The following is a 27,664-nucleotide window of genomic DNA, read 5'->3' as shown; positions in this document are numbered from 1 at the left end:
GAAAAAAATTTTGTGGCAAGGCAGTAAGATGCACTATGTGCTTTATTTGGGCCATACAAAATAGTTTCAGTAATGTGTACAATGCTCATATAAATAAAGACAAAGTATACTTAAATCATAACACTGATACATGAAATAAATACATGATCGCGTAATGAAAGTGATCGGTACAATCATGGCAAGATACTACCACTACATAGAAAATGTCTACACAGATCACGAGACGAAAAAAGAAGAGTATGTGAGCTCCATGGATCCAAGGGCAAGATATAGATCCTTGCCATTTGAAACCTTGTCCCGTTACAAAGGAGCATCGAACAGACTCTGCAAAAAAAGAAACAACTACACATCAGTCCACCATATAATAATGCATTTTAATTCAACTTAGCAACTACAGACAAGAAAGATGAGTGACTTACAAGGCCGCTGCGTCCATACAATTGGTCGATCAATGCAGTGAGACCATGCCTCTCTGCATATTGAGTCTCAAGGCCGGTGGGATTGCGGTTTGTAATTGAGTGCTGCAAAGAAAACAAAATACGAGTGTTAGAAACACGATTGTCAGTACAAAGGATATTCCCCAAAAAAAAAGCAAGAAGAACAAAAGAAAAACTTACAAAGTCCTCCAGATATGCCCTATGGGTGCCACTTCCAAGATGATGGACCACTCTGGCCTCTAGTCGTGCCCTCGTCGCCTCGCACTGCTGTCTCCAACGTCCTAGAGAATCTGTAGCCTCCTCCCTGAGTCGTACCAGTCGTCCGCATCTAGCCACTCGAGCTTTGAAGCCCCACTCTTGAGTGCCTTTTGTGCGTCCGATCGTCTATGTGACATGTATGTATGCATGCACTCCATCATCCAGCCTGTAGAAAACCTATCTGCTATGGCTCGTACCGGAAACTCCTCATGCAAAGATACTACTATGTAGTCCTTGCTCCCCTCCAGTATGTTCTTCCAATGATCCAAGACGTTCTGCTGAAAAACTTGTTTGCACAATTCTCTCATACGAGCCATCATCCTCCTCCCCTCATCATTCATGATAATGGCTCCTGTTCTATCATCTACAAGGTAGGCATACCCCTCTAGAGTATACCTAGGATGGGTCCTCTCCCACTTGCAACCATGCTCTTGGGCATATCCAGGAGACCCCAGTACATTTGGTGTACTTATGGGGGTAGTACCTCTCGGAGTAGCACCCATAGGGGTGCCACCTACTACGGACGGTTGAGCAAAAGCCGGAGTGACTAGAGTAGACGTCCCCACAGGTGTGACAAATCCTACGGGTGATGCAACTCCAGCAGAACGACGAGATGGAGACACTGCACCGGTACCTCCAAAGCAACCACCTAAGCCATGCTCTCTCGAACCACCACAGAGCAAGAAGTAGCACCTGTATCTTGAGCCGACCGTGGGCTCACTACATCCAGATCTCTATAGCATCCCCCTGAACCACTCCCTTCGTCTTGCCCAAGTCTGGAGCGTCGACCTCGTCTGTTGGCAACTGAAGCATCAGAGCATGCCGAAGTAGATCTAATAGAATGGCCTGATGGTGTCCGTGAGAGCTCTTGGTCCGCCATATCTTTGAATCTCGCCATCTGATCTAGAGACATACGCATGAAGATCTCCTGTAGCTCCTCGTCGCTCATCCCTCGACTCATCATGATGATCTAAATATCCACAAAGGTCACCTGCACAGACAAAAATTGATGTTAGCATAATTAATATAAATCATACAAACCATGGTAATATAAATCTTTAAAAAATGATCTTACTTAAAATGCATATCTTATGTACCCTTATAAGCGATTCATCAATGAATTGAGTAGGTGGATGCTCCATGTATGAAGTACCATATGGTCCCATGTCAATCTCTTGACACAACTCCGTATACACTGGAAGTTCGATAAACATGGCACCACAAAAGGATGAGTCCACCTCGTTCTCAAAGAATTCTTGGACTCCTGTATTTCCATCATTGTTACCCGATGTTGGCTCCTCTACATGCTCCAACCTTTCGGTGGCCTCTACCCCTTGCAATATTCACCCCTCTATTTGCATATTGTCCTTATCTATGCTCGAAACATCGCTTTGATCATATACTCTCGCACTTTGGGGAGCTCAAGGTATAATGTACCACCATCGAGGTTGTCGGGGGTTTGGATAGAAAATTACATGTTCACAATCACGTATAAGAGAGATTTAACTATTGTGACATGTACCATGTCGTAATACAATTAAAAAGCACATGAGTTCATGCACCTGTTCACAATGGACCAGCAACACAAATGTGTCATGCAAATCTGTCCATTTTTTTTCGGAATCTATTTCGAGAAATCCAGATGGACCTCGTCAAACTGTTGGTCTAGCTCCTTCAAGTACCACTTTGAACCACTGCACATCGAATAAGATCATGGAGAAGCTATGGTAATCCACCGTGACAATACTTTGCAAGTTCCTAAAATACTCCATCTCATCTATAACCGTGTTTGGATCCATTTCTCGTCGTCAGCTCTCTTGCTTGAACCTTGCCATGATACCACAATCTGTTGTGGAGCACATTTTTTCAATATGCTCCAAGCAAAAATACCGTCCACGCGACCATGCCGCACTATATATTTTGTACTGTACATTGAAACACTCAATTAGTTATCGCATATAAAATATAGATAAGACAAACCCTAAACATGTCATTACCTTTGGAATATATCCCCTCGAGAATTTCCACTCCTCGGTTGGAGACCTCCACCCCTTCGCGAGACGCTGCGGTCAAAGCTCCATGCAACCATCGCATTGACATAAACCGCGACATCTCCTCCATGCCCTCGAGATATCGAATCGGTTGATGGTGCGTACTATGTTGAAATTCAAATCACACTTCCTCTCGATCTTTCCTAGCTTGCTGGTACCTAGCGAGCCACGTCAGCATAGAGGCATGGTGCAACATACAAAAGCAATTCACTTTCTCCTCCATTGTAGCATCCATTCTTTTTTCTATCCCATTTCAACCACCACATCTTCGGTCAGTCTATCATCGTCCTTCAGCGACCATAGCATACTGTTATCTAGATCCACCGTTGGTAGCCATTGTGAAATATGCACTAACACCTCAAATACCAACCAACCTTCAGCCATGCTACCTTCTGGCTGAGCTCGTTGTCGCACAAACCCTTTCAGGGTTTTCATGAAGCACTCCAAGAAGAACATCCATCGCGTATGGATAGGTTTAGCAATCTCCACTTCATCTACAAGATGCACAAGAAGGTGGATTTGTATCGTAAGCATGCTAGTAGGCAGGTATTTCTCAAAGAGACAGACCATCTCCACTGCTCCCCACCTTGCAGATTCAATAGAGGACGTCTTAATCTCCTTCTGTGAGATCCATTGCACTAAAGTCGACAACCTGTAAATCACCCTGCGTATCTCTAAAGTAAGGCATCCTGCGATAGCGATCAGTAGTACAAACTACCACAAACGAGGAAGCATTATGAACAACGACTACACTCCAAATAGCAAAATATGCACATCACTTATAATTCATTCGTAGTACAAACCTGACATATCTTATGCCAATCATGGGATTTTAGCCCTGATAATTGGTCGTCTTTAGAAAACGCGGACCTGAGAGAACGCATCATACCCGTCGGAGTGCGGATAGACTTGACTATTTACTTCGCAATGCACTCTTCTTTAGTGGACAAAACCCAAGGAGTGCGAGGTAGCTGTAAGTGACCATCAACACTCGACTGCAGCCAAAGCGCCTCCATCTTGCCTACCTCCTTCAAATCCATTCGTGCCCCTACAGTGTCTCTCTTTCCTGTGATGTGGTCCCATAGCAAGCTGTCCATGTTCTTGAAAACATGCATGGGATCCAACAAGTGGTTGATCTCTAAGTGGGTCCAATATGGCAACTCGTAGAAAACTAAGAATCGTCCCATTCTATTTGGATGTGACTCCGTGTGGACCATTTTTAGCTTGTACCAGCTTTCGGCATCATTTATACGTGCTGGAGCTTGTCCAAGAAAACCTTCCTTAAGTTCACGACCCTCTGGCAAGAAAGCGGCGTGTCCTTGATATACCATTTTTTTCATGGTTCGTGACCTTCGGGAGTCTAACTGTGGCCCACACAATGGACATGCATGATAACTTGAGGTAACCAAACCTGTCCCAACACCTCTATCCAGTGAATACAAACTTAAACGAGCTATGATAGATATTACGAACGAGAATGGAAGCCTACTTACCTGAGCACTCTCCGAATCCCAGAAAGTCATGCATGGTCCACATGAGAATGGCTCGAATATTGGCGAACTGTCGGCCATCACGCTTGCTCATATCTTACACAGTGACCCCCTTCTCCCACAAAATCTTAAGCTCATCGACTAATGGAAGAAGATACAAGTCCATATTTTTGACTTTGTAGCAGCCGGGAACGAGCAAGCTAAGGATGAGATGTCCTTTTTTTGTAGAAAGCCATGGAGGGATATTGTAGGTTACAAGAACTATAGGCCACACACTATAAGAAGTTGAGCACAAACCGAATGGATTCACGCCATCCATAGCAAGATCAAGCCGAAGATTCCTTGGCTCTTGGGCAAAGCCTGGAAAGGTAGAGTCAATGTGGCTCCATGTGCGTGAATCTGTTGATATTTGTTGAACTCCATCTGTGGACCTATTCTTCTCATGCCATGTTGTCAAGCTCACCATGACAAATGTATGAAACATGTGATTTATGCGAGGGATAAGCGGAAAGTGTCTAAGAACTTTTTGAGGGATGATTTGACCTTGTTGCAAGTCCTGTCGATACCTGTGAGCACCACACTTTGGACATGTCTCCATAGTCTCGTATTCTTCTCGAAATAGTATGCAATCATTTTTTATACATGCATGGATGTTGTTGTAGTCCATGCCAAGCTTTCGTAAAACATGACGCGCATCATCATGAGACTCAAGCATGGTATTTGCAAGTGGTAATATATGATACTTCAGTAACCTGAAAAAAATCATAAAACACCTTGAAAAAGCATAAATTTTTTTAATGATAGTGCCAAAAAGAAATCAACGAATCGTACGTACAATGTACCTGAATAACTCAGTCACACTCGCATCGCTCCACCCGTATTTTGCTTGCATACTTAGGAGTGCAAGCAGTGTCTTCAGGTTAGATACTCGACACCCATCATATAATGGTATGGATGCTTCCTCTCTAAGCGGATCAGAATTCTCGACATCCATGGATATCAATGCATCGATCATTGCCTCCATCTCAGGCTCCAAGATTGTAGGTAAGTCTGGAAGGCTGCATGTCTCCTCTGGTATTGACGGTATAGATTGGGTAGTACCTTCCAAGTGGTAGATTGGCTCAGGCACTCCATCCATCGGACACCCACAAACTCTTCTCACTGGCTGCAAAGGGTGCACTCCTCCTTGGGACGAGACGTCACCTCCTTGGATAGAAAATTTGCCAACCACACCGAATATTTTTGTATATGGTATTCAATTAGCTTGCAAATACAAAGCATGATTGATATACTCTTTTCTTACCATTTGCTCAAAATCTGAGATCGCCTAATCAATGATCTCAAATTGAAACTCGCCGAAGTGTCATATGTGTTCTATAGACAATCAACGTTTTCATCTAATTACCAGCTTGCATTGAGAGCAAGGACATGGGACACGCTGAATAAGATATGTCTCACGATTTTGAACATCACGACCTTCATCGTTTTCCATTTGGCCTACGTTACGACAAACAATTTGTTTTTTATCTTTTTTTCTTTCTTTCTTAAATTGTTTGAGAAGGGATTTCTCTCTTGTAACTCAACAAAATTAACGTAATATGTAAAGTCTCTACCCACCCACAAATTAACATATGTCGGAGTGTTTCCCATCTTGTGGTATTGCACCGGAACTCACCAGACCTCACCAGCACTCTCTCTTTGTTTTTTATCCATTCATTCTCTTCTCTCCTTCCATCTCTCTCTCTCTTTCTCTTTCTTTATTATGTTGTATGTTTATATCCTCTCTCTTGTTCCTTCTTTCTTTTTCTCTTCCTCTCCCTCTCTCATTTTCTTTAACAAAACATCTCTCTCTCTCTACCACTACCACTACCACTACAATAAACAAAAAAAGAAGAAAAAAAAAAAAGAACAACAATAACAACAACAACTACTACTACTACAACAACAAAAAACAAGAATAGAAGAAAAAACTACTACTACTATTACACTACAACAAAAAGGCTCCATAGATGCGCTTGTAGACGCAATATTTGAATTGTGTTTAAAAATGTCGGGTGCATTTATTACCGCGTCTACTAGCGCGTCTACAATTTCGTGTCTACAAGCGCGCTTATAGTGAAAACTACATGCGCATATAGACACGCATATACACCCGAAGATAGACGCACTTATAGATGCGCATATAGATGCGCATATACAGGCACATATACATGCACATATACACGTGCATATACATGCGCACATAGATGCTATTATAGACGCGGAAAACAATGTATGAAAAAGAAAACCTCAAAGGAGATGTGGTTGTTTAATGCTAGCGCATCTACAAGCGCATCTACTCTATGGATCAGATGCACTCTTACACGCGCCAGGTCCACAAAATTCAAAAAAAACTAGGTCTTATGGATCTTCAACACTTGCGCATCTACGAGAGCGTCTACTCTGTATATTAGACGCGCTTGTAGACGCGAATTAGCAGTGAAGCACAAAATAAAACTAGGAAAAGCAAGCAACAACTAACATACCCAAAGCTAAGAAGGAACCAAAATACAACTCAGAGTAACCACATAGAGAGAGAGAGAGAGAGAGAGAGAGAGAGAGAGAAGAGAAGAAGGACTCACCTTGAATATTTGTTGTGATGGGCAGCGGCACAACTACAAACTCCTTCGTCTCCTCCATCTCCTTGCTCTTTGGCTGTTCTCCTCATCGCAACAAACATACCAAAATCTAAGAAGGTAGCAAAATACAACTCAAAGCAAAGATAGAGAGAGAAAGAGAGAGAGAGGGAGGGAGGGAGGGAGGGAGGGAGAGAGAGAGAGAGAGAGAGAGAGAGAGAGAGAGAAAGAGAGAGAAAGAGTGAGTGAGTGAGAGAGACAAGAAGGACTCACCTTGAATCGTTGTTGTGATGGGCGGCGACAGGGCTACAAACTCCTTCTCCTCCCTCTCCTTTCTCTTTGCCTCTTGCTTCCTCCTCTCTTTACCCTTTCTTCTTTGCCTCTTCCTTTCTCTTCTCTCTGTCGTGCGCCTGTCAAAAAAACCCAAAAGAAATGCACGACGAGACTACTTTGAAAAGAATGACACACAAGCAATATTTGTTAAATTTTTTTAAAAATTTAGTGCGCGTCTATAAGCGCGTGTATATAGATCAGGAATTGCTTATAGACGCGCTTATATATGCACAGTTAAACGCACTTATAGATGCGCATATAAATGCGCATATACACACTGTCGAAGGGTTTCGAAAGCTATGTCGCAACTTCAGAAGTCCTTGAGAAATTCCAAGATGGAAGATCAGATCGAGTCAGTTACAAGACAAGACTTTGATGACAAGGTTTAAGTGTATTACAATTTTGATTCAAGTACAAGTGGTAAGACGGATTACAAATATAATGATCAATCAAGAGAATCAATCCTCTCAAGAAAACCACGTCAAGATCTATATCAGAATACAAGAGCTTCAAATATGTCATCCAGTCTTCAAGAGAATGTCTTCAACTCCAATAAATGATTAAGGCAAGAAAATCTGCTAATCCAACTGCTAGTATCTTTCAACAAGAGTATCCTCATTGAACTTGCTTTGCAGAGATTTTCCCAAGAGTCTTCAAGGTTTAATACACTGCTCCAAACTCAAGAATTTCCCCCTTCGTTCAAAGCTCTAATTTTTATGAGTAATGAAAGATGACAATGGAAATTACTGTTCCAAAAATTATGCACCTTCTTTCCCTGTTATTATGATCCCAAAAAAAAATCTCTGGATGGTGGTTGATTATTTCTCAAGAATGCAGTTTGCTGCTGCAATAGTGAGCCCTGCAAGTATTATGTCCAGGAGGCTTTTCTTTTCCATTCTTCATCCTCAATCCATTCACACAGTACAGAGGACTGCAATCTCTACTTTTGTGTTCCCAGTCCTCATATGAATCCAATGCGGTATCGGCCTTTTTCTTCTTTGCTTCTTGGCCAGCAGAACGACTTGTGGGAAAGCATGATGACAGATTTAGCTCGAGAAAGATCCTTCAATCTTGTCACTAATCGTGTTAGTCAGTCGTTGATTGCTAACAGGCTCCTCTATGGCATGCCAATCGGTGAAATCATTAGCGACCAGGCCTCCTATTTTGCAGTCTTCTTTGATTCGTCCCAACTTTGTTGAACTCCTTTAGAGTCACACTCAATCTATGTTGTCTTCGCAATAGCTCAGCATGATGAGAAACTATGCTGTTTGATATTTCACTTCACAGACAGCTGCTGGTCTTCTTCGATCCATATTCAAGTGTCGCCACCACTTTCAGCATTGCATCTCTCTTTTCAATGTCGAGCCTCCTCCTTCAGAAGTATCTTCCACTATTCATCCTGTCATGTCCCTAAAACCAGGTCGATCCCATCAATCTTAATTGGACTAGTTGCAGCACCATATCCAATCTTTGTCTAATCTACGAGAGCTATGATCCAACCTCGATCCTCCTAGAAACCAAATCACGAAAGCAGAACTCCTCACGAACCAGGAAGCCCCCAAGAAAAATATGTGTGTCTGTATCCCGCCTTCCTCTCCGCCACACACTCTCGTCCCCAAATTAGCTTTGTTTTCCCCCCCATCAGAAAATCTTTCCTTCCGATTAATAAAGCGGCTGGCTTTTTCTTTCAGCCATTGGGTGATACATGTCAAAAACTGTTGCTGCTACATTTTTGGAACATGTTCCAGGTTTTTTCTGATCTCCTCATTTTCACAATCACCATTTTCTAATGCATGTACTGAATTTGAATCATAAATCGGAAGGAGAGTTTTGTCCTCTAAAACTTCTGGTGCTTACAGTTGGCTGAACGAAAAAATGCCAGAAGTACCCATCAACCCTGTGTGTGTTTTATCATTGCCGGTAACAGCCTCCCTTCTAGTATAGGAGCTCACAACTAGTTTTGCGAAAGGATCCATTATGGAGGAATCAGGGTCATTTGATAACAATGGACTGTCAGTCCTCCCATAGCTGTCATTGGGTACAAACACATCTTCATCAATCAAGCTCTTGCTGCTACCTTTCTTGCTTATGTTGGAGACCTCAGAACCAAACAATTCATTGTGACATCCAGTCATGTTGCCACTAGATGATTTTATATGCCCATCTTCCCCTATCAAATTGATTGTATAATCAGAACCATTTTTATTTGACTGTTGGTCATTGTCATTACTATCTAGATAGGACATCAAGTTCCCTATCAACTGGCCCTCCTTCTTTCCCTCTTTGGCTTTTTTAGAGAAACAGAAAAATAGCAATCCTTTTCCCACATTCTACATATCCTGAAAGCTTTGCAGTCTAAGAAACTGTGTTTCAAACTAGTAGCCTGTCAAAAACTTGGCAGCATCTCCATGAAAGCCACATCTGGTATACATTTCTACCAGCATGTTTCCCACAAGGAACTCCCCTTTCAAATCCCCTTTGAATTATTTCAGCATGCATTTCACGTCCTGTTTCCAAAGCTCCTGTAATGCTACAAGTTTTCAAGTTGTAAAGATAAATGAAAGCATCTGGACGTACCTCTTCATCAGTCCCATGTTCAGCATATCTTTTTGGTTGATTCCACATCTCGGATGCGCAGCAGTACGACAACGCACTTATACATGCGCTTATACATGCACATATACATGCGCAAATACATGCGCACATAGATGCCATTTCACCTGCAAATTAGACGCAAATATAGACGCACAATTGCGTCTATATTTTTCAGAGCTTTTTAAAATTTTAGTACGCGTCTGTGCACGCGTCTATAACTGCTACTTGTTGTAGTGACGCGTCTGAAAATGCGTCTATATTCGCGTCTATTTGCGCGGATATATAGAGTAAAATTCGCGTCTATTTACACGCTCTTTTATACACACATAGAGATGCGATGATAGACGCGCCCGACTTTGTGCGTCTAACATGCGCGTCTATGCCTCGTTTCTATTGTAGTGTTACAACAACAAAAATAACAATAAACAAGAAAACTAAACAATAATAAACAAGAAAACAAAACAAAAAACTACTGCTACTACTAAAACAACAACAACAAATAAGAAAACTACTACTACTACTACTACTACTGCGACTACCACAACAACAAACCACTACCACTACTACTATATTAAGAAAATAAGAAAAAACAATAACAACAACAACAACAAACAAGAAAAGAAGAAAAAACTACTACTACTATTACTACTACTACTACTACAATAGCAACAACAACAACAACAACAAACAAGAAAACTAAACAATAATAAACAAGAAAATAAAAAAAACTACTACTACTACTACAACAACAAACAAAAAAACTACTATTACTACTACTAAAACTACTACTAGAATCACGACTACGATGACTATGACCACGACTACGACTACCACAATAACAACAAACAAGAAAATAAGAAATTAAACAACTACTACTACTACGACTACCACAACAATAATAAACAAGAAAATAAGAAATTAAACAACAACTACCACTACCGTTACTGCTACTACTACCACTACCACTACCACTACCACTACCACTACAACAAAAAACAAGAAAATAAGAAATAAAACAACAATAACAATAACAACAATCTCTCTCTTCCTCCCTTCCTCCCTCTCCCTCTCTTTCTCTCTTTCCCTATTATGTTTAATGTTTTTTCCCTCTCTCTCGTTCCTTCTTTCCTTTTCTCTCTTCCTCTCCCTCTCTCATTTCCTCTCCCTTTCTCTTTCCCTATTATGTTTAATGTTTTTTCTCTCTCTCTCGTTCCTTCTTTCCTTTTCTCTCTTCCTCTCCCTCTCTCATTTCCTCTCTTTCTCTCTCAATACATATGATTTTTTAACAAAAACAAGTAAAAGAAAAGGAGAAAAAACAAAAACAAGTAAAAGAAAAGGAGAAAAAACAAAAACAAAGCAAGAGGGAACAATACACTCACTGCAAAGGCCCGAGGATGGATTTAGCGGCTCCTCTTCGCGACGACAGGTCCTCTTTGCCCTCCGTACACTTCCTCCTCTTCTTCGCAAACGGCGGCAGCTGCGGTGAGAAGCTTTCCTTCTCTCTCTTTCTCTCTTTCTCTCCCTCTCCCTCTCAAATGCAAGATGGAGTTCGCTCTCCCTTTCACTCTCCCTTTCGTTCGTTCGCGCAAAATAACGCACTCGGGTTTCGGCTTGCGTTTTTTTGTCTGAGTACCGTTGTTATTTACGTCGCATTTGCGATACAAATAGTGACGCAAATAGCGACGTTGCTAATTTACGAAAGCGCCGTCTTTATGCCTCTGTATCCTTGTAGTGACCGTTGATTGGAACAAGGGGCTGTAAAAAGAAAAAGTGTACCATTCAAAGGGACAAACAGGGCTATAAGGTTGGATATGGGTTCGGGTGAACATATGATACATGCACATAAAAACACATCAAATCAGGGGATAGCGAGAAATAGGGGAGGAACATCCTCAAGAGTGGGGTGAGAGAGGACAGGTGGGTGGGGAAGGAACCTCATCAGGGTAAAATCTAGCCATGCCATAGATGCATAATCAAAATTAGGATATGCATAAGTATATGCCTTGTAGACGCGCAAGGACGCATCCCCATAGTTAAGACTTTGACGGGAAGGGTGAACCGAGCAACAGGGACCTAAGACTTGACATGTGACTGTCAACAGTGATTGTTGATGGCATGCACGGTATCATAGTCATCTACAGAAGGTACCAAAGTGTCTTTACAATACACATCCAACATGGTAGGGACCACGCAATAGCACCCAGGGAGGTAGTCTATCGGTGAAATCCGTTGGTGATGGTGATGAAGGGTTTAACATTCAGTTCATTGTCGCTCATGGAGAAGGATAAAAGGTAGTTTCTCATCCCAACTCTCACATTACTCAATGAAAAATCATAGGAACCCATAACTCACACCCGATTTAGAATGGAACAATGGAAAAATGATTCAGAGGGAGTATGCCAATGTGCAGAGTTAATGGTGCAAGACTGTGTTCCAACCCGTTTAACATAGGTGTAAGAAGGCAGGCTAGGGATCCTTATAGTACAGTGCTCAGAACAAAGTGACATGTCTTGTGGTGATGGCAGAAACCCATCCCGTGTATGCATAGGGAAACAGGAACGTACCTGATGCTCAACCCCCTCTCTGTCACTCTATTGATAGATACAAGAGGGCAGCCTATTCCTGAAACCCATTGATGTAATCCTCTCAGTCACTTGTACAGAGGGTGTATGTCTTGTGTGCAATTGATAGTGCAATTGTGTATCCTACCATGTGCTGGCATAGTGTGCAAGAAGGAAGGCAAATGAGCCTTATAGTGCAGTGCTGCATAGGAACAATTTTGTGCTTTGTGCATTGAGAGGCCCATCTTGTGTGGGCGTGATGTTCCATTCACACATCTCACCTCTCTGTTGAATATCAAGGGGAAGGACTGGTCACTCACTCCACCCTCTGTCTCACACTCTATTGATGAATACAGAGGCAGCCCATACTCACACCCCCATCCAATTAGGATGAAAGCTCATGACGATGTGGATTGGTTGATGAAGAAGCCTACCCAAAGAGGTAGTCAACAAGTTCGGTGCTGGGATTACATGTTGGAAACAATGTCTTTTGGAGGAATTAGAAGCATTGGAGAGGTTACAAGATTTAGCGCACTAAGGGAGCTGGCTCAAAAACATCATTTTCAAGAGTTAACTAGAGATTCAGCAATCCTGGACTGCAGGGTGTTACCATCTTTTCCACATCTAGCTTCCCATCCAAGGATGTGTGCCACCTTGTCTTTGAATGAGGCATGTTATGATAGGGAATTGCTTCCTTTTCTCCCATAACAATTTTATTTTATTTTATTTTATTTTTCTTTCTTTTCTTCTTTTTTTTGTTTACCATACTCTCGAGGATGTTTTCACCTTTTCTTGAAGAATAGATCGGCATGATAGGGATCGAAGTTCTTTTCTCCCATGATCGATATATTTTTATTTTTAATTTTTAATTTTTCTTATTGTCTTTGAAGCCTCAAATGGCAAGGACGCCATATATTAGAACCATCCTCGCCACCTCTATTGCATCAGACGAAAAAAAAACCAAGGGGGAGTGGAAGGTAGCTACGAGGGGCTATTAAGACGAAACCATATCATCAGGATCAGCAAGAGGGTTATGAGGTGCATTAGGTAAAGTTATCTTGACCATTGTGCAAAGATTGAGGAACCTATTGATGGTGATTGTCAAGATTCCCAAGGGGGGTAATACTTCTTAAGGCGATAGCCATTAATAAGGAAGGGATAATTTGAAGCATTGACTACTTCGATTTGGACTGAGCCATTTGGATTGATGAAAAGTACCTTATAAGGGCCCATCCAGTGTTATTGAAGCTTGCTTGCAAACTTTCCAAATCGGGAATCATAAGTGAGGAAAAAGTCACCTTCCTTGAACTCCTTCTGCTTGATGAAGCTACCATGATAGACTTTTCTGCGAGCTTGCATGGCTTCCATGCACTCTAGGGCCATCCTATGGATCTCATCGAGACATTCCAAGTGCAAAAGATGGAGATGCAGGGACTCGTCATCTCCCAAGTGTTCGTTGATGGCCATGCTCAAAGAGGGTAGTTCGAGTTCAACAAGAAAGACGACTTCTGCTTCATACACCAATTGGAAAGGAGTTTGTCATGTAACTACCTTATGGGAGGTTTTGTATGCCCAGAGGGCCTCTATAAGTCGATCATCCCAATCATGACGATGTGCAGCTATCGTTCTAGTGAAAATCGAACAGAGGATGCGATTGGTAACTTCGACTCGGCCATTAGCTCTGGGGTAATAGGGTGTGGACTTACGATAACAAATCTTGTACAGTTCTGTCAACTCTTCGATGATATTGTTTTAAGGAAGTGGGTACCTCGGTCACTGACGAGATCTAGGGGACTACCAAAACATGTGATGATGTTTTCGTACAGGAATAAGGCCACACTATTACCATCATCCCACTTTAGAGCTTTAGCTTCAAACCACTTTGTTACGTAGTCAGTACAGACCAAGATATATCTATTCTGTTTTCTTCTGGTTGTCGGATCAATAGGGCCCACGAAATCAATTCCCTACTTCTCGAATATCTTTAGGGGAAGAATAGGTTACAGGGGCATGGCATTGGATTTGGTAGGCTTTCCCATTCACTCTAACAAGCATCACACCGTTTGCAGTAATCATAGGCATCCTTATAGGGTTGGCCACCAATATCCTACAAGTAAGGCCTTCCTGATTGTCACTTCTCCTACAAAGTGTCCACCATAGGACTCATCATGGCATGCTTTAAGAATAATTCCAATCTCTTCTCATGCCACACATGTTCACAACACTTCATCCTTGCCTTGTACAAACCTCCTCCTAACAGGGTATAGGGAGCTGATTCCAACAGAAGCTTCTTCTTCTCACAGTTCAAGATACCTAGGGAATACTGTTGGATTGCTAGGAGGTTGGTTGTGTCTGTGTACCATGGAGTAACTGTCTCAACTAAAAACAAGAAAGCATTATGAAGTTCTGGATCATCTTGCTCATCTTTATCATCACATTGAGGGATTTGTGAAAGGTGATTAGCCAGGATATGAGAATGACCGGGTTTGGTAACCACTATTTTGGGATTCTGTCTATTAAAACAGGTCCTTGTGTGCAGGAGGCACAAGAGGATGCTAAATCTCTTTGTAGTGATCCAAGTCCATGCAGGTTAAATAGCAGTGATTGACATATGATAGCTATATAGCTCATCATTATGAATACATGGCTAAGGTTTTATAGGATAAGAAACCCACTCTTTTTGAGGATATAATGAGTATTGGGATCATGCTATGGATGAAGACATGACTACACTTAAGGAGAATAGGACATGGGAGTTTGTACATTTACTTAAAGGCAAGAAAGCTATTAGCTCCAAATGGGTTTAGAAGATCAAGCATAAGTCTGATGGATCTATTGAGTGCTACAAGGTCAAACTAGTGGCTACATATGGGTTTACAAGGTCAAAAGCACAACAAGTCTGATGGATCTATTGAGCATTATAAGGCACAATTGGTCACCAAAGGATATATGTAGACTTTGAATGGTATTAACTATGAAGAGACCTTTCGTCTAGTGGCTAAAATGGCCACTATAAGAGTTGTCATAGTAGTGTGTGCATCAAAAGGTTGGATCATGCATCACATGGATGTTAAGAATGCCTTTTTGGAGGGGGAGTTACAAGATGAAGTTTATTTGGAGTAGCCACCTGGTTAAGTAGATAAAAGCCATCGAGATTATGTTTGCAAGCTTTGTAAGGCCTTATATGGGCTGAATCAAGTATCCGCGATGCTAAGAACTTTTACAAAAATTGAAAACCCCTAGCAAAACTATGGATAGATTAGATTTTTGTTAGCTTAGATGTTTGTGTGACTGATTATTTTGTGTTTTGCAATTGGATTTTTTATATTTATCTAGCTTAGGAATTATTTTTGTCACGTTGTTTGGATTTTCGAGTGTGGAAACTTGATAGCTTTGGCTGAGATTGGAGTTTTTTTAGATAGGTTGGAGCTAGAGTTTGTTGGTAGTTGCTGAACATTTTGAGATATATATGTTATGATGGTGAGCATCGAGAGAGAAGAGCCTACAATTATTGGTAAAAATCTGACTTGATGATGTATTTGAAAAGCAGAATGTATGATCAATCAGTGTGTAGCAATATCAAGTGTACTTGGAGAGGCGCGCTCACAAAATTTGATTCAGATCGAAAAGACAATCGTTAGAGAAGCCGAAGCGACGTGTATGAAGACATAAGCCATGCGGCCTGTTTGCTAAAAAACATGAGAGTGAAGCTTTGTGTAAATGACAAAGGTTAGTGCAATTCATAACGACAAAGCTTTAAATTTCTTTAAGCTAAAAGGCTTATGTGTTTCCTAAAAAGCTTTGTAAGCTTTATTAAAAGTAACTAAACTATTAAAAAGCCTTAAGCTTTTGAAAGCACAACGTGTGTATTGGAGACTTATATAAGGAGGAGAGAGTGGAGTGCAAAGGGCCCTGTCCTTCCCTTTCAATCCAATTTCTATCTAATGTGAGGAGTTTTGAGGGTCTCATGCAAGAGAGTGGAGTCTTATTGTGTTGGTCGAAGTGATCGAGAACTTGGACACTGAAGTGTCAAAGTGTCACTAACAAGGTTCTAATATGAGGTATGAGAATGTAGTGCAATTGATTTTCTCGAAGTTTCTGTTTTCAACATTGAGCAAGGTGTGTGAGATGCTCTACATGGAATGTGTTTTTTATGTTTATGTGCTACATGAGGCATAGTTTTTTGTTTGTATTCATGTGTTGGTTGTGTTGTGTTCAAGAAACTTTGATCATTTTTGTTGTGAGTTGTCCTTCGACAAAGTCAATTCCATAACCGGCACTCCTTATTATCTCATTTTCGGGTTGTGTGTGGTGACAATTCTCGTTGAACACCACTCTTTAAACCACGGCATGGCATAATAGGATTGCATAATACCTTATCAACATTAGATTTTGCAGAGCACAAGTTGATCACTCACTCTATGTCTATGAAATGATTCAGGTATTGTGGTTATTAATATTTATGTGGATGATTTAACCATTATGGGTGATAGTGAGATAAAGATTGACCATCTGAAGGGGCTCCCTAAGGCTGAATTTGAGATAAAGCATTTGGGAGGCCTATTTCTATACCTTGGGATATTAGTGCTAAGCTTAGTGTACATGAGGGTGACTTGATTGAGGATATTACTACGTATCGAAAGATCTAAACTGCACAGTTGATTTGGAGAGTCGATTTATGTAGCTTCCTTGGAAGCTACATTTGGATGCAATGTGACACACATTGCACTATGTCAAGTCCAGATTGGATTATGCCTTACTCTGTGGTATAAGTATACCATTGGACTTGCATGGTTACAAAGATACAAATTGGGTTTATTGTATTTCAAACAAAAGGTCTACTAGTGGTTTTATGCTTCCTTTGGCAATGTTGCTATTACTTGGAGTAGCAAGAAACACTTGACAATTACCTCATCTGATACAGAGATAGAGTACATAGATGCTATAATTGTAGCATGTGAGGTAGCTTGGTTATGCAAGCTACTTAGTGATTTGGGAATGCAAGTGGACAAGAATATTATCATCTATTGTGATAATCTTAGTAGCATTAAATTGGCTAGGAATCCAATGTATCATGTGTGGACCAAACACACAGAGATCCATTACCATTTTTTTCAGGAGTAGGTTATGGTAGGTGACATTGACTTGGTTTATGTCAACATAGAGGATCAAGTTGCTAACATTTATACCAAGGCCTTAGGAGCTGAGAAGCTTTAATACTTTAGGACTATGCTTGGAGTTTGCGAGCTCATGCTAAGCTTAAGGGGAAGTGTTGAGTTATCGAGCTCTATATGAGCTAGCATCCACTATGTGCCTTGGTGATGTGGTAGGATATTACTCATCGGCTTTTTAGGCGACCAAAATGAGGACACACTAGTGATTCTACAATTAGACTACACCCATGTAGTCCATCCTTATTTATGGCACATTTATTGTATCACCTCTTCTTTACTTAGTACGTTCACATTTAATGATTCCATGTACATACATTGTAGTACTTTTATATTAGTCTTTTATCATGTTGTATACTTCGTTCTTTTGAGTGAAAGAAGAAGAGATCATTTCAACCTTATCTCTCTGTGTGCTTAAATCTCCATTGTTTTGTGTGTGTGCTCTTGGTTTCTTCACCTCTGTCCCCTCATTTGTTTTCCATTATTGAACCCCATTAAAGAATATGAGGTAAATTATCGGTCTTTGTCTAGAGAATCTGATTTACTTGGTTAATTTTTTATTGTTAAGCTTGAATTCACCACAATTTGTTTAAAACACATTAATTGCTAGTACACAACATTCCAAATATCAACCCACAACACCTAACATTTTGCATATCTTTTTTCCCAAGCTTTTTCCTCTTGAATTGGCACTTCCTTAGCTTAAAATATATTATATCGAAACTTAGTCATACCGATTTCTTGATAGGAAATGTCGAAGAAACAACAAACAAAATAATAAATGTCTTCAAAAGTCATTCAATTGATTCAAGTGACTGTGGGCCCTTTACAAATAGGTGCAATGGAATTGGGAATTGAAAAAGCCAAGTAAATGACAAAGATGGATATCAAAATCCAAAGTCTCAGAGAAGAACAAACACATTTCTTTTCCTTAGAGATTCCTTAGTCTCAAGCCCATTGTAACAATTCCACCCAAGTTGTAATGAGCCACCCCTATAGCATACCATTGTCCAATACTTAAGGCTCTACTAATATAACAAGTTTTTAGATAGTGTCATTTGGCATCATAACACTATAGTATCACACCTCAATTGCATATGCATATTTTTGGGTTTTCAAGAGTTATGGCTTGTATATTCATAATGATACATTGAGTGACTTAGGTCGCCCCAACACATGTTCTCCGATACTCCTATTTAGTAGCACCTTGCAAGTACCTCCTCTACTCGATCCATCATAGGAAAAGTGAAAATCAAGATTTGCTTTATGCACAACCTCATTAAAGCAAGATTCAAAGCTTGAATATTTAGATAGATGGAGATAGCACTTGTATGGATGTCAGGTGCACAAGTAGTGTAATTTGTTCAAAATACATGTATTACAACCAAAAACATCAATGTTAGCAAGCATTATTTAATATTAAAAATTATAACATGAATATAAAAATAGGACATCTATATGTTCATGCTATTTTTTCATAAGAAATCTAGATGTGGAAGTAGCAAATGATAAGACTAACATTTGTATGAATCCCAGTAAATTTGTTATCAAGTTATTTAAACATATGCAAGGAGAAAACCACCATAACTAAGTATTGACCTCATATTGACATTAAACTATGATAAGACTAACATTTGTATCAATCCTAGTATATTTGTTTTCGAGTTATTTAAACATATGCAAGGAGAAAACCACCACAACTAAGTATTGACCTCATATTGACATTAAAGTATCTAAATGCTAATATTTTTTGCCTTACTTTGGCTAAGTAAGGGATGTATGGTGCCCATGACTTGCCTTTACGGAAGGCCCAAAAATGGTAACCGTATCATTCTTTCCACTTAAAAGGATAGATGAATGTATTACCTCACACGATAAAACTTGTTGCTTCTAGAAGGCAAGGTAAGCAAGCCTCCTTTCTAAAATCAAGGCTTGCTTTAAAGCAAAGATAGATTAGAGAAATAAAGATCACATACGATAATCTTTGGTAAGCAGAAAGCCATTGAAGATTTTTTACCTCATTTAAACTCACAGAGAGAACCAACTGGCTTTGCTCTGGATTGAAAGATGCCAAGGCTTGGATAGGTCTTGGAGGAGGTCCCAAATAGCTAGAATAGCAAAGCAACCACCAACAAATAAGCATTTGGAGCATAAAGTAAAAGAAGGCATGGATTGAGCATAGTGTTGCCCAAACAAGTTGACAAGTTGATCTGATTGGTTATTGCAGCAAATAACCCCCCAAAGAGAAGACATGACATGTGTATTCCCTTCATTCACCTGCAAATAGAGAAACAAACAAGAAGAGAGGAAGATGGACATGCCATGTGTACTTGTTAATTAATGTCAACTTGATGTAACACAATCGCTCTTCATAAGAGCGCACATCAACCATCACATTAGCATGCCCTTGTAGGCGAGACAAAAGAAAGCTTGAGCAATCTAACCAATTAAGGAGCAGCTTGTCTTGATGATGCGACCGTAGAAACAACGACAGTTGATCGAGCGAGTAACTCGCAAAAATGTAGCCTTATAAGTTTGCAGATCATAGATAGTAAACTCTGTTCTTATTTTCGTTTCTGCAGGACAAAGCATGCATGATGCATGTCGGATGGCAACTGGCACGCGCATTTCAAGGTTTCTGCAGGGAAAAATGGATGAATTGTGGATGTGGTTTGTGCATCAGAGAGCTGCGAGCACTAGGGAATTCTGAACCTCTCCAACAAACTGTGATGAGAAAGGGCAGCCATTAATGGTGTACTATATATATATATTGTGTTCCTTGTTCCTCTGATGCAGCAGTTTGTGAGAGAGGTTCAGGATCTCCTAGAATGCAGCGGCCGGAGGTAAGCACAGTAAATATATCTGCTGCAGTCATCACGTTATATCTAGCTTAGTCTAGAGGGCAAGGAACGAGGATCAAAGACTACTCCATATATACTCTATCACTTTCTCTTTCTCTCTCTCATGAAGACTAGCATAAGTAAGAGGACACGGTTGGCAGGAGGCGTGCAGAGTGCCACTATCTAATATAATCCGACAATATGCCTGCCTGCCAGCCACTCGAAAGGCTATACGGCACTTAGCTTTAGCCAATGGAGGGCGAGTCCTTTGACCGCGGGGTCATGATCAAAGCGTGTTTAAGTCTTTTGTCTGCTGGGCAGCTGGTCTAGCCCCAGCACTGGGCCCGCGGAGAGAGAGAGAGAGAGAGAGTGTGTGTGTGTGTGTGTGTGTGTGTGAGAGCGACTGAGTATATATAGTCAACATGAAGAAAGCAAGCAAATGCGGGATCCTGATCAGCGTACCTGCTCGGGTACACCATAGCCATAAAAAGCTCAGATAGTGGAAAAGCTTCGAAGCCTGCTAATCCAGGTCCCTCTCTCTCTCTCTTTCTCTCTCTACTGTGACTGTGCGCGCGCGCGCTTAGTGCACCCTCGTGATCGCCCTCAAAGGCTGACCTGACCGCTTGCTTTTGGGTACAAAGTAGGAAGAAATTGCTTGTAAGGCCTTTGAAAACTACAGCATGAAGAAATTGACAATAAGGCTTATTGCGCAGCACTCCGCTCTTCAACAAAATCCCAAAGGATCATAGCGATACATACACACAGACAAAGCGTAGGCTGTGTTCATAGAGCCCGGTCGCACGGAGACCCCAGTACCATAAGGTCGCACTTGGTGCCGACAGGGGGGGAGTGGATTTTCCTTAACCGGCCTGCATTCCCCCTGCGCTACTAGCTAGACTATATGAAAATCGACGTGCTAAAGCAATGCTAGTGGGGGTCGCGTCTCTGATCTGTCAACGACAAATTCCAGCTGTTCGACGCCACCCAATCCGCAGCTCATCGCATCTGACACCATGACTAAGCTTGCTTTTACCGTTTCTTCTAAGTATGCTCGAGGTGCGAGGGGTGCAACCATGAGGATACACAAACCTCACTCAATCCCTATAAGCCCCATTGCGCCTAGGTGCAACAAGGCTCATAGGCGCTTTTGTCGATGCCTAGCAGTATTGCAACTCCTACGAGTGCCCACCACCACACCTTCCTATGAGATGAAGCACACCTTTTCCAACCCCCACCCATGTTTGGAGAAACTAGCAATGAGATTTTCTTTCAACTAGTGCTAAGACCCGCCATTAGCAGTGAGATTTTCTTTCAACTAGTGCTAAGACACACCGTTAGCAGCCCACACACTTGAACAATAATATACCTACACTTCGCCACTGTGAGATTTTCTTTCAACTAGTGCTAAGACACACCGTTAGCAGCCCACACACTTGAACAATAATATACCTACACTTCGCCACTGTTACAAAAATGAAAGGTGTTTTGCACCTTACGTTGTGCTTCATGCAGCAAGAGTGATGTTGTGGATTTGTAACTCTGTAAATATGTATCATAGTATATGCTCTATGTACTTTTTTTTAAAATGTGGCACATGGTAAGCTTCTTATCTTATCTTATCTTATTCTTATTCTTATTCTTATATATATTAAGGAAAGGTTTTGGGGGTAGCCACGTGGCACACATGTAAGCCCCCCAAAACTTCTCCTTTGTGTGCCTGACAAGGAGAGAAAAAGAGAGAGGCACTATTAAAAATTCTCTCTCTCTCTCTCTCTCTCTCTCTCTCTCTCTCTCTCTCTCTCTCACCATGAAATCATGGTCATGTGTCATCAGTGATTACCACCGAGGTGTGGTCACGTGTTGCCGACATCACGAAGCCATGGTCATGTGTCATCGATGATTACCACCAAGGCGTGGTCACATGTCGCCGAAATGAGAGAGAGAGAGAGAGAGAGAGAGAGAGAGAGAGATTTTAGTAATTACAATATATAACATTATAGTGGCATTTAAATAATTACATCATATAATTACTCTAATTACATCATATAGTTATTTTCATTACATTATATTATCATAGTGACATTAAATATGATATATGTATGTATTATATTACATGTTTTAATTATGTCAAATAATACTAATTACGCTATGTGTATCTATCCTATTATATATTATAATATTTATGGTATCTTATGATCGTTATATTATATTATGATAATTGTGTTCAATATATAATAATTAAATTACATGATTACATATATTATATTATGTTATATTATAGAATTGTATTCTAATAGCTAATATATATTATTATAGCATTGTGGGAATTACATTATGTAATTATTTTAGCCATGTTATATTATAATATATTAAACTATATATAGCATATTTTATTTATATCATATTTAATTATAATTAAATATGTTAATTAATATATTATTGGATTATATATATAAATTATTAACATTATAGTATAACTATATACACATAATAATATGTGTGTGTGTGTGTGTGTGTGTGTGTGTGTGTGTGTGTGTGTGTGTGTTATCAGTGTGCTCATCATTTAGAATAGTTAACAACATTGTTGATTGTCAACCACAAAGTGGCAAGTGAACAATGTAGATTACAATATGATTATTGCAAATCATTCAAAGGATCATTTTGATAATGGTCCAAAGAATAAGTGTCAAAAGAAATACAAATTAGCTAGTTAAGCATCATCTATAATAGGAGAATACATTGGAAACATGTGGCAATATAAATATTGTTGCAGTAATGAAATAAGATTACAATTTTCCCCAAAAAGCACAAACTTCATGATGAAGAGGGGTGTGGTTATGAAGGCTAGGTCTGGGCAAGAAGAGAAATCCTCGAGGAAGCAGTTAATACAAGGGTGCAAGTCCCCTACTCTAAAGGCCATGCATTCCTTGGGAGTTGCTGCAATGATATTGTAGATATTTGGAAAGTCATACCTGCCATGCACCCCTTATTGTAATCCACTCCATGTCTGTAAGGGTAGGGCATGCAGTTGGGATCATTCCGTTCTTCTTGTAGTGTGATGCAGAAGGCCATCCATGCATCAAAATTGGTGTCCCCAAATCCTCCTCCGCCACTTTGGCTGTGCCTCATAGCTTTGGACAATTTTGGGAACCTTATAGATCCTGTCCTGCCAATAGTTTGTAGGCTCCTACCTCCATTGTGTGATGATGATACTCCACTTCTCGACCCATTGGTTTGCTAAAGTATTGACCAAAAGAATGATTCCTTCTACTACTTCCAGGGGTAAGACTCGGTTTAAGGCCCGTGCATAGAGGAAGGAGAACTTTAAGGGTCGGGATTGGAGCTCTTGTTGTTGCTAGATAATCACCTCCTCTGGCTAGTTAATAGGGTGGTGATCCTCACGTGGCGGCATGGGCTTGTCAGGAAGTTGTTGTGGCCGTGCCTGCGCCCTCTATTGGGCTTGTTCCACAAGTTCTCATCTTCTTCTTCTTGTAGCAATAACGCGCTTGGGAACTTGGGTACCCTCCAGCTCTTCTGGGGGTAGATTTCTAAGGGTGGACTGGCCTCTCTGATTTGTGGTTCTTCTTTGAATGCTTGCTCAAGGTCAAGCCCTTCCTCGATGTCTTGTTCCATAGAGAGTTGGATTGGGGCTAGGTGGGGCTGCTCTTGTTCCTCAAATCCAAGTTCCTTGAGCTCATCGGTGGAGAGGCCCCAGCTTGTCGCAAGTAGCTATGTTGTTGCTCCTTGGTTATGCCCATATTGGTTAGAAATGTGCGCTCTCGCAGGTCATATCTTAAAGCTCTGGTTGTCAATCCCAGCTTCCTCCTCATTCTCTCCACCGAGTCCTCGCCTTCAACTTGTGTGACATGAAGCACAATGCTCAAAAAGGCTTGCCTCTAGGTGTTGGAGCAAGCTTCAACGGCCTGAGCTCTAGACTCTATGAGCACCCTCTCACATTCTGATACTGCCAGGCGCTCTATCAACCCCCGCACTCTTTCAAGGTTGCGTTCCTCCCATTGCTATGCCTTTTCTTCCATTTTTTCCTTACCCCTCTCCATCTCCTGAGACAACATTATTACCACCTGTTGCTACTCACTCTAGATTTCCATCATCTGGGTCTTCTCTTTATCCCAGTGGCTCAACTGCTCCTCGGATATCCTCCTACCTTGCTCAGCCACATAGTACTGTTGGTAGGCTTCTGCAATCCGTTTTGATAGATCTTCAGTGATTTGCATGCAACTTCCAAGCTCTGCCCGATGCATCTTCCTTTCGGTCATGACCATGGTCATTAGTGCATTCACCTCCTCTTCACGGGCATTCTTCAGGTCGTCTTGTAGGCTTTTGTGGCTTTGTTGATGGCCTCGTCTCCCATTTCTGACATGGCTTCTATTTCTCTCTCCAGTCTTCCTTGCTCTTCCATTTCCGACCACAATTGGAATACTAGGGCATCCTCCTATTTTTGGCATCATTATTTTGGTGCCGGTTTCCTTCTTGCAGGCTTTGATGGGGTTTGCTTCGTCTGTGCCTTTAGCTCTCATTGGCCGGATTGTGTCTCTTACTTTTCCTTATCACTTATAGTCCTTTCTCTTGACTGCACTTGTTCATAATGAGGCAATCGGTTAGGGGTTTCCCCTACTCCCTCCACCTTCCTCTGTGTCTTTCAAGGCCTCCTGGATGATGGCTGTTAGGATCCCACTGGAACCTGATGGTGGATGCTTTGGAGGAGGAATCTTTCTAAGCTAATCTTGTTATGGAGGTCAAGGATTTTTCTCTTGCTACTGTTCTACCAATGGTCAAAGCTTTCACTGAGCTTTCAATAGTTTTGTGCACGAAGGCATTCCAATTTATTTCGTCCGGGGATCCTACTGCGATGCTCTCCAACAACGGCACCCCGATTCTATTCATAAGGGCATTGTACCTCTGAATGGAGAAGAGAGTGTGGACCATCTTTGCCTATAGCTTGATCTTTGGATTTGGAATATCCGCTAAACTTATCCCATCCACTATGCATATGGTAGCCTTGTTCATCCCTAGCATGTTATACACATCCCTCTTCGGGCATCGCTCGGTCCTCCTAGTTAAGCCTAGGGCCTTCTCCACCACCATAGGGCTCAATTTCACCTCTACTTAGTGGGCTTATTTCCCTTTCCTAACTGTCACTATGCCATAGTTCCTTTCGGCATTGAAGCTCCTCAGAAACTCTGCACATTTTTCATAGTTGACCACCTGCCCAACCTTTTCTATGTACTTCTGTAGGTTGCATTGGTCCACGAGTCATTTTATGGGTGGCTCTTCCATGATGGCATCCTCTAGGTTCACGGTGTGCTTGAATCTGAGCTGGCTATAGCCCCTCATTTCTACCATCAAGCCATACTTAGCTTGATCTTCCTCTGTGAACAAAAGCTTGCTGCCTTTATCTTGCCCTGCCATTTTAGGTTCCTGTCATATATCATGGTTCACCATTAGTATTCCTAAGACATTTTCTTGCTAGAAAATAAACAAGAATTTATCATGCTTTTATGGCAAGAAGAACATTCTTTAAGAAACAAAAAGAATTTCCCCTTAAGCAGTTCTATTCATTTCCAAGATCTTATGACACTTTTTCCTAATTTCACCTTTCTTCACCTTTACCCCCTCCCCCCTTGGGAATGAGAAGAATCCTTCCTAGGATTGGACATGGGAGAGGCAAGACAATTGAGCACTATAGGGTTCTATTTACTTGGGCATTAGCTAATTATAGAAATCAGGGTTATATTCCAATTGGGCATGACGATCGAGATTACAAGGGCTAATGCATACTTGGGTAATGTAAGTCAGGACATCGGTTAGAAAGTCACCCGAGTTGATGTGGCTAGCCACATCTACCTCTTCTTCTGTAAGGATACAATCAATATAAGAATGGGCCAATACCTAGTTGTCTAGGTGTTTGGATCAAGTGGTGGCCAAGACCCTAAACAAGGTTTGTGCTACGTAAGTCAAGTCATACTCGATTGTTTTGATGGCACGTCGCTGCTCAGCATTAATCATTATTTGGCAACCCATTTCTCCCATTGGAGACATAGGTTACCCCATTTTTGTAGGAACGAGGAGTTAGAGTCAATGAGGTGAGTAAGTTTCTTAATCTCAATGGTTGATGCAAGCCTTTGGGGCTTGCAGTAGGATGTTATTAATCGTCTCATGAACGCGTGCTCTTTTGATATTTCACCATTATCGATCAACTCCTTTGAGACTTTGGGGGATGTTACGATTATTAACTTGTATTCTTCCCAAGTGCAAGATAAGGAACGAACCTCGACGGCAAGGGGTTCATCAAGCAAGCCAAGGTCAAGTCTTTCGTAGTTCCTAGCGAATGTGCTGAAGGTGGTATCCAAGAGCTTGATGCAAGTTACCAAGTCATCTCCCGTATTCTTAGCAAGGTCCTTGGCAATTGATAGAAATGAACGTCACGTTGCGTAGGAAGGCCTAAGGCATGCTGGTGGTTTAGGTGGAAGGGAGATAGACACTAATGGTTCGAGGGGGTAATGACATGACAATGGTGTGTCTACAGGTAGTTCCTTATCCTGGTCGGTGGGACCAGTGCTGCTTTGGGGTATTGAGGGTGGTGCTAGGGGCACTGATGGTTCTTTGCCCACCTCATATGCAGCCACTAGGGTGCCAAGATCTCCAACTTTAGATGATCCCGGGTGTCACGTGTCTATGTGGTTCGATAGGTTGGTTGGGGTTTTTTGACCACAGCCATTGCGGGTTTTGTATTCTTAGCCACTCGAGCTTTCTGGGTGTTCATTACATTAGCATGAGTGTGGCTTCCTGGAGATGGGGGAGCAAGTGATGGGCGTGGTTGGACCGTGCTTGTAGCATGTTTCTTCTTGGGCACCCATATCCAGGTGTTGCATTCGTAGTATCCTTGAGCTTGCAATAGATCTTTAGGGATCCACCGCAGCTTGACTCTGCAGCATCTATGTTGATAGCATCGGGTCGATTGTTTAGGGTTTCAATGTCAGTTGTGAGTTGTGCAGGGCTATGTTTGTTGGCTATGGGGAGGCTATTTTTGGTGCTTCTGCACCCATTTAAGTGCAGGCTCTGAGACTTTGGGGATGGCCTTAACTGGCGGCGGTTTTGTAGTCTGGGTGGGTTGTGGTGGCTCATGACCCTCCTCCCTAGGCTTGGTCCTAGGTAGTTCTATCGGTGGCATGGAAGGCTTGGGTGGAGCCTTGCTACCCTTGCTGAAAGCTATCACGATTCGAACGTTGCCAATGGCCAAGTGAATATGCTGCACATCATAATCTACGGTGCACTACACCTATTTCTTAAAG

At 41.4% G+C, this 27,664-nt stretch overlaps 2 long non-coding RNA genes across 3 annotated transcripts; both read right to left on the bottom strand.

The window, feature by feature from the left end:
• Positions 1-108: 108 nt before the first annotated feature.
• LOC148018513 (uncharacterized) lies at positions 109-18,177 on the bottom strand. 2 transcript variants are annotated; one of them, XR_015687673.1, is made up of 5 exons: positions 7,125-18,177; positions 6,858-6,935; positions 618-1,686; positions 420-521; positions 109-324 (listed from the first exon to the last, which is right to left on the bottom strand). It is a non-coding gene; the product is annotated as an uncharacterized LOC148018513 (long non-coding RNA). The 2 variants fall into 2 exon arrangements; XR_015687672.1 differs by having other exon boundaries at positions 6,858-6,930.
• Positions 18,178-18,418: 241 nt separating this feature from the next.
• LOC148018512 (uncharacterized) lies at positions 18,419-20,481 on the bottom strand. Its single transcript, XR_015687674.1, has 2 exons — positions 19,956-20,481; positions 18,419-19,788 (listed from the first exon to the last, which is right to left on the bottom strand). It is a non-coding gene; the product is annotated as an uncharacterized LOC148018512 (long non-coding RNA).
• Between the last annotated feature and the right edge of the window lie 7,183 nt (positions 20,482-27,664).

This window comes from Lygodium microphyllum, chromosome 21 (assembly GCF_053477565.2).
Source record: "Lygodium microphyllum isolate KBCC chromosome 21, Lygodium_microphyllum_v1.1.10, whole genome shotgun sequence".
Taxonomy (NCBI): domain Eukaryota; kingdom Viridiplantae; phylum Streptophyta; class Polypodiopsida; order Schizaeales; family Lygodiaceae; genus Lygodium; species Lygodium microphyllum.
Note: the sequence above shows the minus strand (reverse complement) of the source record. Positions and strands in the feature narration are given on the sequence as shown.